The sequence below is a fragment of the Pezoporus flaviventris genome, unplaced genomic scaffold, assembly GCF_033815535.1.
Source record: "Pezoporus flaviventris isolate CSIRO_AGI_PZ_B2104156 unplaced genomic scaffold, CSIRO_AGI_Pfla_v1 ptg000025l, whole genome shotgun sequence".
Lineage (NCBI taxonomy): Eukaryota > Metazoa > Chordata > Aves > Psittaciformes > Psittacidae > Pezoporus > Pezoporus flaviventris.
The window spans coordinates 29,609,522-29,621,930 of NW_026892573.1; the positions used below are offsets into that span (position 1 = coordinate 29,609,522).

The following is a 12,409-nucleotide window of genomic DNA, read 5'->3' on the forward strand; positions in this document are numbered from 1 at the left end:
AAACAAATCAAGAACACTTCTCCCATTCATTTAAAGTAAAAACAAAACCAACATGTGGTCACAAGTATTGACATCACATTGAAGAGAACATAAGAAATCTGTGTCTGTGGCTATCATACATGGACAGGCAAGAGCCAGATAGTGTGGAATAAAAGCCACTGCTGCTTTTAGCCCTGATTCACAATGAAGCAGTGGACTGGGTGAAGCAGCATCACATGCAACTGCATCATCCACCTCCTGCCAGCATCTGGATCACTCCATGAACCCTCTTCACAAGGGCTTGAAGTTGGATTTTGCTTATTTAAAGAAAGATTGCCTGAACACCAGGAACAGAAAACTTAAAGGGGAAAAAGCAGCCACTTGGGCTAACACTCATACACTTGCCATGCTGGTTTATTTATTAGCACATTTCTAGGACACCATTTTTGGCAAGTCACCAAGCAATCAGAAGAAAAGAACCACCCCATTAGGACAAGCCATTGAACTTTGGGATCCTACTCCACTCATGCATGCCCTGCCCTCCACACCTGCCTTCCCACTCCAAGTGTTCAGACTCTTTTCCCTTTCCAGGAGATCAGAAAGATGGGAGCCGTCACAAGCCCTGGAGGTAAAACCCAGAGGAAGATATGGGAACCCTGCCAAATGTAACATGTTGCAGCAGCGAGATGGGAAGAGGCTGGGAATGTGTTAGGGGAGTTTGTATGCTCTAGTTCAAGACTTAAGCAGCATGTTCTCCATCTGGTGCAATGTTCCTGCAGGATTTTGTCTTCCATTTGTAACAAAGCTTCTCACATGCTACTCAGAACCAAAAGCAACAGGTTTAAGAGATTATTTCCTCAGAATCCCTTCAAATGGGAATTCTATAGTAGACTTGGCCAAAATCCTTTTTCCCCCAGACACACACAACACTCCTCACTGAAAGGTCAGGTACCAGGCTTGCAAAGACAAGATTCTTACAGTAAACCACCTAAATTTCCTAGAACCTGCTGCATGGAGCCAGCACTGCTATGATGTTCTGACAAGTTACCCTGAGCTCAAGAGGAAGGGAATCACTTGAGTTCTTTCCCTTTCCTCTGGACCAGCCCCTCCTTTGGGAAAGAAAGTCAAGGTTGTCACAAGCTGCAATACAACTTCATTTACAAGATATAAATGTAACTTTTACTCACATTTTACCACTAATAGTGTATAATTATGTGAAGAATGTGATCCCATGCAGGCCCAGTCCCTGCCCTATAGAACATATTGAATATATATGTAATAATTTCTACACAACCATTTTGAGTACGTGGAATTCAATGCAGTAACATGAACCTCACTGCTATATTGAAACCAAACTGCATTTACAAGCAGTAATTTAAGACAGTGTTTTGCCTCTTTTATAGGCCATGGCTCCAGAGGACTATTCACTTACAGGGCAATCCCAACTGTCAAAGACAAACTTCTTCCCAAAAAACCACAAAGGACTGGAGCAGGGGGGAGGGCAAGGCAGGGACTCAGCTGTACCTAGAGTAATAGCTCCAGGTTACAGCCCCACAGATGTAACGGAGCCAAAGAAATAAAAGAGCTTGAATTTACTGTTAGAAGCATCCCTAGTGACAACCCTGGTGAGAGACAGAAGTAGATGCTGCTGCTGGGCAGATCCCTATTAGGCAGCTCTCATCACAACCACCCTTTAGGTTTGCGTGTGTCCGCCTGAGGCGTCTACAGTCTGATATCTGCCATCTGGCAGACAGGATGCTGACACTGTATTGATCGAAGGAGCATGAACATCACGCAGCGAGTCATTGCTCTTGCTCCCCTGGCCACAGGCTTCAACCAGGAGATCAAAACAAGATACTGGCACTTCTCTAAGGGAAACTTCATCTCTCAAGATAACAGCATTTCTTGCAGATGAGGAAGGCAGCTGCAGCCAGGTTAATTATGTTCCTCAACCCCCTTCTGCATGTGGTTATGTCTAGCAGCCATATTTATCTTCTCCATGATTGTCATTGTGATTTTGTGCCATGAGGTTCATATAACAGTATCTCAAACAACTTGCCATAGAATTATAGAATCACAGAATTCTATAATTCTTGGGTTGGAAATGACTTTGAGATCATCTAATTCCAATCCCCCTGCCACGGGGAGGGATGCCTCACACTAGACCATGTCACCCAAGGCCATGTCCAACCTGGCCTTGAACACTGCGAGGGATGGGGCATTTACCACTTCTTTGAGTAACCAAAGAAACTATATAACCAAAGAAACTATATAAGTCCCTAATTAAAACCAGAGCAGATTTTAGGCTCTGCATGAACAAGAAAACCTCTTTCTGTGTTTTATGAACTCTCAACCTCAGGAGATGCACAGATACAAGTGAGTGCAAAGCTGACTTGCTGCAAATGGTTGTTAGCATTGATTCCAAGTATATTCCAACAGCTAAAAACTGCTGACTTAAGGTCTACAACCAATGCCTTCCCCCTTTTCAAATTACCCACTACCACCCCTGAAGCTCAATTCTGTTGAGCTCTTTTTGGACACTTTTTTCCTCCTAAAAGCCCCTATAAAAATCAAAAAGAACCAAGAGGTCTCAGCAGCTGGTTTGGTGCCATTGCAAGTTTGGAGTTTTCCTTTGCCACGCAAGTTTTCAGAATCAAATGAGACTGAAAGGAGAAAGAAAGCTCCACAACAGACCGATTAAATCATGGAAATGGATAGAAATACCACGTGGACTGAATTCTGGAGAAAGGCTGTCATGCTGTAGACTGACATCAGTGAGTCTTGGGATATTTGGCACGAGTTTTTCCTTAAACCTTGAATTCAACTGAAACCACACAAAAATCTTCCCTTTCATAAGACACTTCTAATCCCTGTAATAAACAGGAACATGAAATTTGTATGTAACTCATACATGAAAGCATCTCTGTTTTGACAATAAAAGGAACAGAAAGAAAACCCAAAATATAGTTTCCCCACATACACTCTTAAACTGCTCACAACTTCCAAATGCTTTATTTGGCACTCATCCGGTAACTTCTATAATTCCTCAAAGCCTCTCAGGCAATTGTACACATCAACTCCTTTAAGTAAGGCTTCATACTGTTCTTAAACACAAGTCATAACAGCAAGACAACCTTGTCCACAAACTGGTTTACCCTACAGAGAGCAGTTTTTTTGCCTCCCCTGCTGCTTTCTCCCAAATACGACAGGGGAATATGAATTCAGATACTGCATCCCAAGCATCATGAGGTATCAAATTAAGATGTACCACAATCCTAGTTTAGATTTTAAAGTTCTCACTCGGTGTATACCTGTGGGATGTAATAACAGAGGCAAGGAAGAAGCTGGAGTAGTTTGTCATGGCTGACATTAAGCTCATCAACAGGATCAGAAAACAAACAGCAGAACCCCAGAGTCAGCTGCTCCAGCCAAATCAACCAGACTTCCTTTTGCATGCAGAAACCTCATAATAGCCTCTATTTACATTGCAAAATCACATTTCAAGTGCTTCTTGCACAGTAGACTTAAGTTGCTAGAGGTCTGCTGGAGAGAATCTGTCTCGCAGCCAATGCCTTCTAATAAGAGGAAGAAGGTGACAGCCAACCCTACACTTCTGGCTGGTTTCACACCCTTGTTTGTGCCAACTTCAACGAAAGTTGAAGAGTTACCCCACAAGCCTGGCTGAGCAGCGACTCCCACTAAAGGGGGCCTACAAGAAGGCTTTTGACAAGTGCATGTAGGGACAAGAAAAGGGGGAATGGCTTTTACCTGCCAGGGGCAAGATGGAGATGAGCTAGTAGGCGGAAGTTCTTCCCTGTGAGGGTGCTGAGGCGCTGGCACAGGGTGCCCAGAGAAGCTGTGGCTGCCCCAAACGCGGCAGTGTTCAAGGCCAGGTTGGATGGGGTGCTTGGAGCAACCTGCTCTAGTGGAAGGTGTCCCTGCCTGTGGCAGGGGGTTGGAACTGGATGAGCTTTAAGGTCCTTTCCAACACAAACCATTCTATGATGATCTTCACCCCATAAAGCATTCAATTACTAGTAGCCTATTGACTCTGAAAAATGAGAGGGTTTGGGTTTATGCATTTGAGAGCTACACATTTTCCTAACTTAATTTCTCCACTGCTACAACATACTAGGCACTAGCAGAGAAAACTAACTGGAAGTCCAGAGATAAGGCAACAAGAAGCTGAGGAAGACAGATAAATGGAATTGTGTAATGTAACAACTTGCATCTGCAGAGAAAGCTGTTCTCAGAAGTAACTAAGTGTGGCCTGCACGCATGCTCAGGAAATAATAAACCTTTTCTTTGAAGCAAGGAAGCCAAAGAGAACACAAAGAGCAGTGAAAGCTTTGGGGAATTGGCCTCTATGACCCTGGGTGGTCACATTAGCCAGTAACAGTACTTTATGAGTCCTACAGCTTTGCAACAACAAACACATCATTACACTCTCCTGAACAAATCTGATTCTCCACTGACATTTAAGCTCAACAGTCATGGGTAACTCAACACCATTCAAGGCTTGGGGAATATAATTTGTAAGTACATGAGGCAAATCCCATGAAGAGAGAACAGCTAATTGAGCTAAATGCCAGCATTGGCATAAGCACAAGTAGTTTAAGATGGAAATGAACATATTTGTACAGAAGATCAGTGGATGATGGATTTCAGTTTGAATAGTGGAGAAAAAAGACTTAAAGAAGGACTTAAGTCACCATCCAGGAGAGTTTTAATCAACGGTAAGGACTTGAACTTGAAACAAATACAAGAAAGGCTGCTATCATTTCAATTCTTGAAGGGGCAGAAAAGAAGAGATCATCCAGGATTCATCAGGGTCTATAGCGATAGGACAAGGGGTGATGGGTTTAAACTTAAACAGGGGAAATTCAGGTTGGACGTAAGGAAAAAGTTCTTTACTGTAAGGGTGGTGAGGCACTGGAACAGGCTGCCCAAAGATTTGGTAAGTGCTCCATCCCTGGCAGTGTTCAAGGCCAGGGTGGACAGAGCCTTGGGAAGCATGGTCTAGTGTGAGGTGTCCCTGCCACAGGCAGGGGGTTCATACTGGATGATCTTAAGGCCCTTTCCACCCCAAACCATTCCGTGATTCTATGATTCTATACCTGTAGCTGTAGCCAATCCAGCTGCTGTTTCAAGAGGTGTTATCACAGCATTTTCCAAATGATAACAGGGAAGTGTGCACAGCATATTGTCTTTCCAGCAGACTGGGATTAACTTAGAAAATAGTGTTTGCCAATATGTATGTTTAGTCAGGGGGAGGTAGAAAAAAATCTTATCTAGCTCATTGTGAACTAGGGAGTGCTGGAGGAAGAGGGACATTTGAGAATATCTATAGTAAGGCAGCACTGAAGTTGCTCTTACAAACACAGCAATGCTTCATTTTAGTCCAATAATAAAGCTACATGTTGATACTCAACAAGCCTTGCTCACTTCTTACCCTTCCTTAACAGCACCAAAATGATCCCTTACGGTTTCAACCTGCAGAATAATTGTAATTCCAGCATATTGTCACTGGCAGCTTTATGTAATGGTCTTCAGGCAGCTGGAAGAGAAAGAAATGCAACTACAGCAATAAAAGCACTTGAGAACAATTTCACTTTTCTCCATGAGCAACTTCTCTGTTGGTTCACAGGACTCTGCCTGGGATTTACTTCTATCCTTTTCTGGTAAGAATTCAAGACTTTCACTACTTTGAAGACTATAGAGGCAAAAAATAGTTGTGTTTTACACAGAACTGACCCTGACCAAGACAGTGAAATGTTAAGAACAGAAAGAGGATAAAAGTTAACAACTGAAAATTGGAAGAGAAAGGAATCATTTGTTTTGGTTGTGGCCTAATACCTCTAATCACATAGGGCAGCTTGCCAGCTCTTTCATAAGGCTTGGATACTGGCAGCAATACCCAGGAATGTCAATCTCTGCACCTATTATAGTATATAACCATGTACCTATTATGGTATATAACCATTAGGCCAGTGGTTTCAAGAGGATGTGGTCTCTGGAATAAGAGGTTTGTAAATTAAAGAGAAGCCTCAGAGAAACACACCTACATTTTTCTTTTCCCTGTGAACAATCTTTGTCAGACTAACTATAGATGCCATTTATTTCACATTACCATAAGTATAAAACTACTCGAAAAGAAGTAACATTTAAAGTAGCCTCAGAATTAGAGATTCCAGCAATTTATTAGCACTCACATCAGCATCTCTCATTTTAAATTCTGAAGTTCTTCAAATCCAGTTGTATTTTCTTTGCACTTCATACCACTGGCACTTTGTTGTGGTTTGATCCCAACAGGCACTTGGTTTGAATTCATAACAGATCCTTCACAAGAACTTCATTCTTCTAAGTTGCTAATTCAACATCAAGAGTTAGAGTACCAAGAATTACAACACAAAGACTATTTTCTCAGGGTAAGAGACTTAAAATGTAATAATGAAGGTGGCTCAGTCCTCTGGATGGCTGAAGGCAGAACACTATGTGTATTCTGTAACAACTATTCTCATCTCCTTTCACACTGGGAGTAGGCTCGCTCTCAAAGCAGAGGGGTGGGGAGGCTTACAAGACACAAGCTCCCATTCACACTTTCTCATTCTTCATGCCAGCATTGGCATTAGAACGCTCAGGATCCAGATTTGTGCTCAAACCAGACATGAAATTCAACTAAAGTACTAAAATATTTCAGAGAGACTGGAAGCACACTGATTACTTTGGTGGGAAGTAATCTCCTGACCATACGTATGATGATCTGACACGCTTCTTCCCTTCATATTGATGGTTAAAGAGTAGTGCTGAGGAACTGGGAAAAATCCCTGTTGTTGAAAGTGTTGTTCTTGGGTTTAGCAAATCTTAGCCTAAAGCAAATTAAAGTTACAATGATCCGAATATTATTCCAAGTGTAAATATTGGAGACTTCAGGGGAATTATCCTACCTTTACCCTGCTTCCTTGCTTTCCTGCTATTTAGCAGGTACTTGAGTACTTCTTAGCAGGACTCTGTTGTGGCAATTATACCACTCTGGAATGGAAATGGGCAAAACAGTGTGAGTAATGAACAAGTATTTCCTACCAGTGGCTACTGGGAAGTGACACACTTCCTGCATCTTGCTTAGATAATCTTTGCTATCTGAAAGCAAAGAACTGAGCTGCAGTTTACGCAGTCCCTGTGTAGTTGGTATTCTTTGCTTAATGCAGACTTTCTAGCAAGATTTTATTAAGGGGCTACCAGCACTGGTGCAAAGAAATTCATTAGAGCACTGTATGCTGTTCTTGTGTCCTCAACATAAGAAGGACGTGGAGCTGTTGGAGCAAGCCTAGAGGAGGCCACGAGGATGATCATAGGCTGGAGCACCTCCCGCATGAAGATAGGCTGAGAAAGCTGGGGCTGTTCAGCCTGGAAAAGAGAAGCTGTGTGAAGACCTTAGGGCAGCCTTCCAGTATCTGAAGAGGGCCTACAGTGATATTGGAGAGGGACTCTTCAACAGGGACTGTAGCAATAGGACAAGGGGTGATGGGTTTAAACTGAAACAGGGGAAGTTCAGGTTGGATGTAAGGAGAAAGTTCTTTACTGTAAGGGTGGTGAGGCACTGGCGCAGGTTGCTCCATCCGTGGCAGTGTTCAAGGCCAGGTTTGATAGTCTTGGGCAACATGGTCTGGAGTGAGGTGTCCCTGCCTATGGTGGGGGAGGTGGAACTGGATAATCTTAAGGTCCTATCCAACCCAAACTATTCTATGATTCTATGTTACAAATAGAAAACATGAGGTTTGAATTCAAATATTTACTTAGACTAATGCTCACTCTGCTGAGCTGACAGTAAGAGAGTTTGTAGAGCAGTTTCAATCTTGGACACCAACAGAAAGACTTTCAAGTCTACAGTTTCTGAATAAACACCAAAAAAAGTTTATTTCAAAGCCTGTCCACATGACTTTATCTCACTGTTAGGGGAATTCATTAGTCAGTATCTGTTGCACTCCTGTGACTTAATTTCAGAGTCACTGCTCTCACTCCTCCTTTGAGTGGAGTTGATGAGCTAGTTGAGCAAGGACAGCCGCAACCACACTGATTTTCTATGTTTGTAAGACTAGGAACCCAAGGGTTAATAGGTTGCCCCTTTTACGCATCACCAAAGCACTGCCACAGCCAACTCCTCAGTCACTGGCGGCAGCACATTTCCTCTGCAGGAGGGTACACAATACAGTGGTACAGGTTGAGCACAGAAATGCCAAATCAAGAGGGTGACATTTGAAGTCATCTTTGCCTCCCGTGATGACAGCCATTAATCCCAGCTCCAGAGCAGCTTTGCCTGTAGCCCAACACAGAACTGAGATCACACAGAGCATTGCAGAAGGCACTCCATCATTCTCAGACACAACAAACTGTATAAACAAGTAGCTGTGGGAAACAACATCATCCCTTACCTAAATCTCTCATTTGTCACTGCAGCCCCCCTACTTTTCATCTAACAACTTGTAAATACAGCTCTGTTTCACTGATTACTACCCTGCACAATGAGACAGTGAACAAAACAAGCCCTTTGGCTGTCCTTTCTCAGGAGATGACTGACTAACCACTGACCTTAGACACTCACTCCTGCAAGTGTTTAAGGTTAAAATTACCCACCTAATAACTGATGTAATCTGAAGGCTACTAAGGAATCTTGGGTCAAATAATCTGGTCCTGAGGCACACACCTACCTGAAAACAGAGCCTTATATAGAATCCAAACACCAGCAGAAACCAGGTGCCAGAGGGAAATAAAACATTCTTTAGGAGTCTTGCAGTCACAGAAACAGTAAATAAGCTAAAGAGGGTGGTTAATAAAAGCTGCCTAGTCTGCAGATAGAATAGTCACAACTAGGTCTCATCTCAGTAACCAAAATTAATTCAATCTTTGCAATGAATTTTTTATTTCAGGGTTATTGTTGGCTTTTTTAATAGCTGCATTTAAAAAGCTTACCATAGCTCCTTATTAAGAGGAAAATCAACCCTCTTCCCATGCATAAAGACATTTTAATGGATAGCTCCATTATATGAACATTCCATCTGCTAGCAGGTTGAGTCTGGCTAAGCTGAAACCAGCAAGCAGCAATGTCAGTACTCCTTAACAGTGATATTAAATGGCAAGAATAACAGGAAGTCTATCAGCCATGAAAACTTCACTCAGGAGATTATTTGCACTGCTGGGCTGGGCTGTATCACTCAAAGCCCCGTCTTTCCCCTGACTGGTACCAGTTTCACTGAATATTGATGGCCAGGTGCAAAAAGCACAATGCAGTATGATGTAAGGAACCTAAAAAGTCATGGGGAGAGCTACGCCCAGTTGCTATACATAAGTGAGAAGCAGGGAACAGTTTCTGTAGCAGCCTGTAGTTGCACTGCATGAGGTGCAGTGTCAAATCATGTGCATGAGTGGGAATTGCCCTGTAAATGCTGCTGAATGGCACAGGAATAGGACAGAAGGAACAGAAGTTGTGTTTGACATTTTCTTAGACATAGCAGAGTTCTGAGGCTGGGTCTGGAGTATAATACCTGTTCCTGAACAGGTATTTAACCTTGCAGGAGTGGTTCATCCTCCAAGGGAACAGTTATGCAAGGTGTTAGCTCTGCAGGAAGCAGCCAAACCCAGAGCCCCCAAAATCACTAAATCTAAGAGGATCCAAACTCACATCCCTAAAGGTTTCACCTGGCTCACTTTTAACCCTTCCTGGGGCAGCACTACCACGGATTACACCCCCCGTCTCACAGAATGACTATTAAAGTGATGTCACAGCCTTGCAAGCAGAACTAGAAAGGTACACTTCCAGTCAGACTACTATATCACAAATCAAACCCTCACATACATATTCTCTCTCTTCCTGTTGCTGTCAATGCAATAAATAGAATAAAGTTACATATAGCAAGGAAACCTCATACCAACCAGTAAGAAACTAGCACAGGGTGTTACTGTACCCAGGTGAGTTGGAATGACTCCCTACCAGAAGAAGGAAGTACAAATAAGTCTGCTAAAATCAGCTGTCACTCACTCACTTTATGCCCAAATAAGCTAAAGGACTGGAGACTACTAATATAGCAAATGTAACAGTACTGGCTTGACATATCAAAAAGCATAAGTGGTCTGGAAGAACAAACTAAGGAGCCTCCTTAAACTACCTTATGAGACACCTAAAACAGCTGACTTCAAATACAACAGGGATTAAGCACCAGAAAGTTAGCAACAGCTTTTAGTAGTTATCTGTCAGACAGCCATCCTTGGTGAAGAGTCTGGTTCAAAACAAGTCACTATTGACTAAAGACTGACTTCCAGAGGACAGAACCAACATTTTAATTAAAGAAAAATAAAACTGAAGCCTTTTTTTCTACTGAGAGACTATGAATTTCTTCCATGTTTCCTTGTAAATAATGCTTTCTCATGAGGTTGTTTGGTTTTTTTTCATTCTCTCCTATTCCTTTCCCTCATGAGCACAAGGAAAAATACACGGTAGAAAACAAGTAATTTGTTTGACTTCATTCCACTGTTTTGCTTCCTGGTTCAGCAGTTAAAAATCTCACCTTCTGTGCAAGCGTCAAAGGTTCTTTCCAAGGATTAACTCAGAGCAGTATGTCCACCTGGGAATCTGGCAAGTGTCTCCTGCAGAATAACAGGAGTTTGCTCCAGGGAATGTATCTGTCCATGGTCTCTACCCAGTGCTTTAGAGAAAAGATAGATTGACCTTTTTGTCACTCATTTCTGGGGGTGATGGAGTGTTGTTTACTCTGCCCTTATCAGCATTAGTAAACAAGACCTGAAGACCTATTTCACTGAATTCTAAAAGTCTGACAGTGAAACTTGTAATACATTATTCTGGGCTGCAAGAGATGCTGGAAGGGAATCTCTTTAACATGAGACAGGTCCAATGACAGCTTCAGAAGACTCCAGAACATGCCTCACAGCCAAAGCAGGGGACTGGCTGCACCCATAAGGCAGAATCAGACTGAGCAAGATGCTTATTATTTTCTTGCCTTAAACCTAGACATAAGCACTCTAAAATATGGTACTTCGTAACAGCATATAAGCATTTTGTGCCACTGTAACATTAGTAGTATTTTACTACATAGCTATGCATAAATATATGAATAACACATAGCTGCAAGTGGACAAAGGCTTGCAGTGAACTTGCCCAAACAGTGCAAAATGAGAGCAAAGGTGTCAGGTGAAACCAAAAGGACAAAGAGAAGATGTGTCTGATGAAACCAGAATCACCTTGCAAAATAAATGAGAGGGATGTCTAGCAAAACTAGGGTAATTCTTACCCCCCAAAATAATACAAACTGTGTATGAGGCAGATGAGATCACCCCCTTTTCTCCCAGGGGAGCAGCAAGGCACACAAAGCACTAACAATAAGCAAAGAGGGATGGTAATTCAGGGAAATCACAAAATGCACACTTTGATTTCCAGCTTCTCCTGACAAAGAGCTCTCAAGTGCTTTGCTTTGACTTTGGCAACCGAAACCATCAAGAACTGTAGTCACCAGTGCTAAACACAGTGCATCAGCTCCATGGCACTGTATACTCCTAGGTTTACTACCACTTGCAGATATGATTGTTTGGGAAAATATAGTAATAATGACCGATGATAACTAAGGCTGGAAAGCTATACTGTTGCTGCATATTAACTTGGTAAAGTGGTTTAATTCATCAGTTTTTTAAATACTCCATCACAGAAATCTCCAATTCTCCGATATATGAAAACACACATATTCTGCTGCAACGCTTTGCTTCCTTTATCAAACAAAATGAAGTTTCTTTTCAGAGCACCCTCTCAAGCATGGTTTAAGTCCCCTCATCTCACACTTTCGACAAAGTTCGAGAACACTCCTCTGTCCCCAGATTGAGTCACCTTTAGCCTGCAATGGCAACGATAAGAACAGATCCTTCTGCTCAAACAGGAAAGACACAACTGAGCGTGTTGGACTTCAGGGCCAGGTCCGATTCTACAAGTCATTCCAGAGACAGCGTGGAAGATGCAATTAATTTAGTGTTTTGAAATGAAAGGTGATTAGCATCTCTCAACTGAGATCTAAGCACCCTCTTTAAACGAGGAGAGTCCCTTTAAAACACCAGAAGCTGGGTGTGGGCAGGCTTTATCTCTCCTCGGCTCTCACTACCGGGCTCCCTCCAACAGCGCAGCGCTCGGCTCCCTTTGCAGGGCAAGGCTGCCCTTCTCCACACCGGCTCTCGGATCGCTTCTGAGCAACGTCGCTGGCAAGCGGCGCTTCCTCCCACGGCATTAAACAGGGTGAGCTCTGCCCCGTCCTCAGGGAACCGGTCCCACAAGCCCACCACAGCAACCCCACTGGAGCCGGCTGCAGAAAGCCTTAACCAGGGCTCCTCAGCTGCCAAGAGGCTCCTCCCCAGGCTGCCCCAGCACTGGGGGCAC

At 43.0% G+C, this 12,409-nt stretch overlaps 1 protein-coding gene across 4 annotated transcripts in view; it reads right to left on the reverse strand.

The window, feature by feature from the left end:
• Window positions 1-12,409, reverse strand: part of SYTL2 (synaptotagmin like 2) — a 54,881-nt gene that overhangs the window by 42,064 nt on the left and 408 nt on the right. The window lies entirely within an intron of this gene.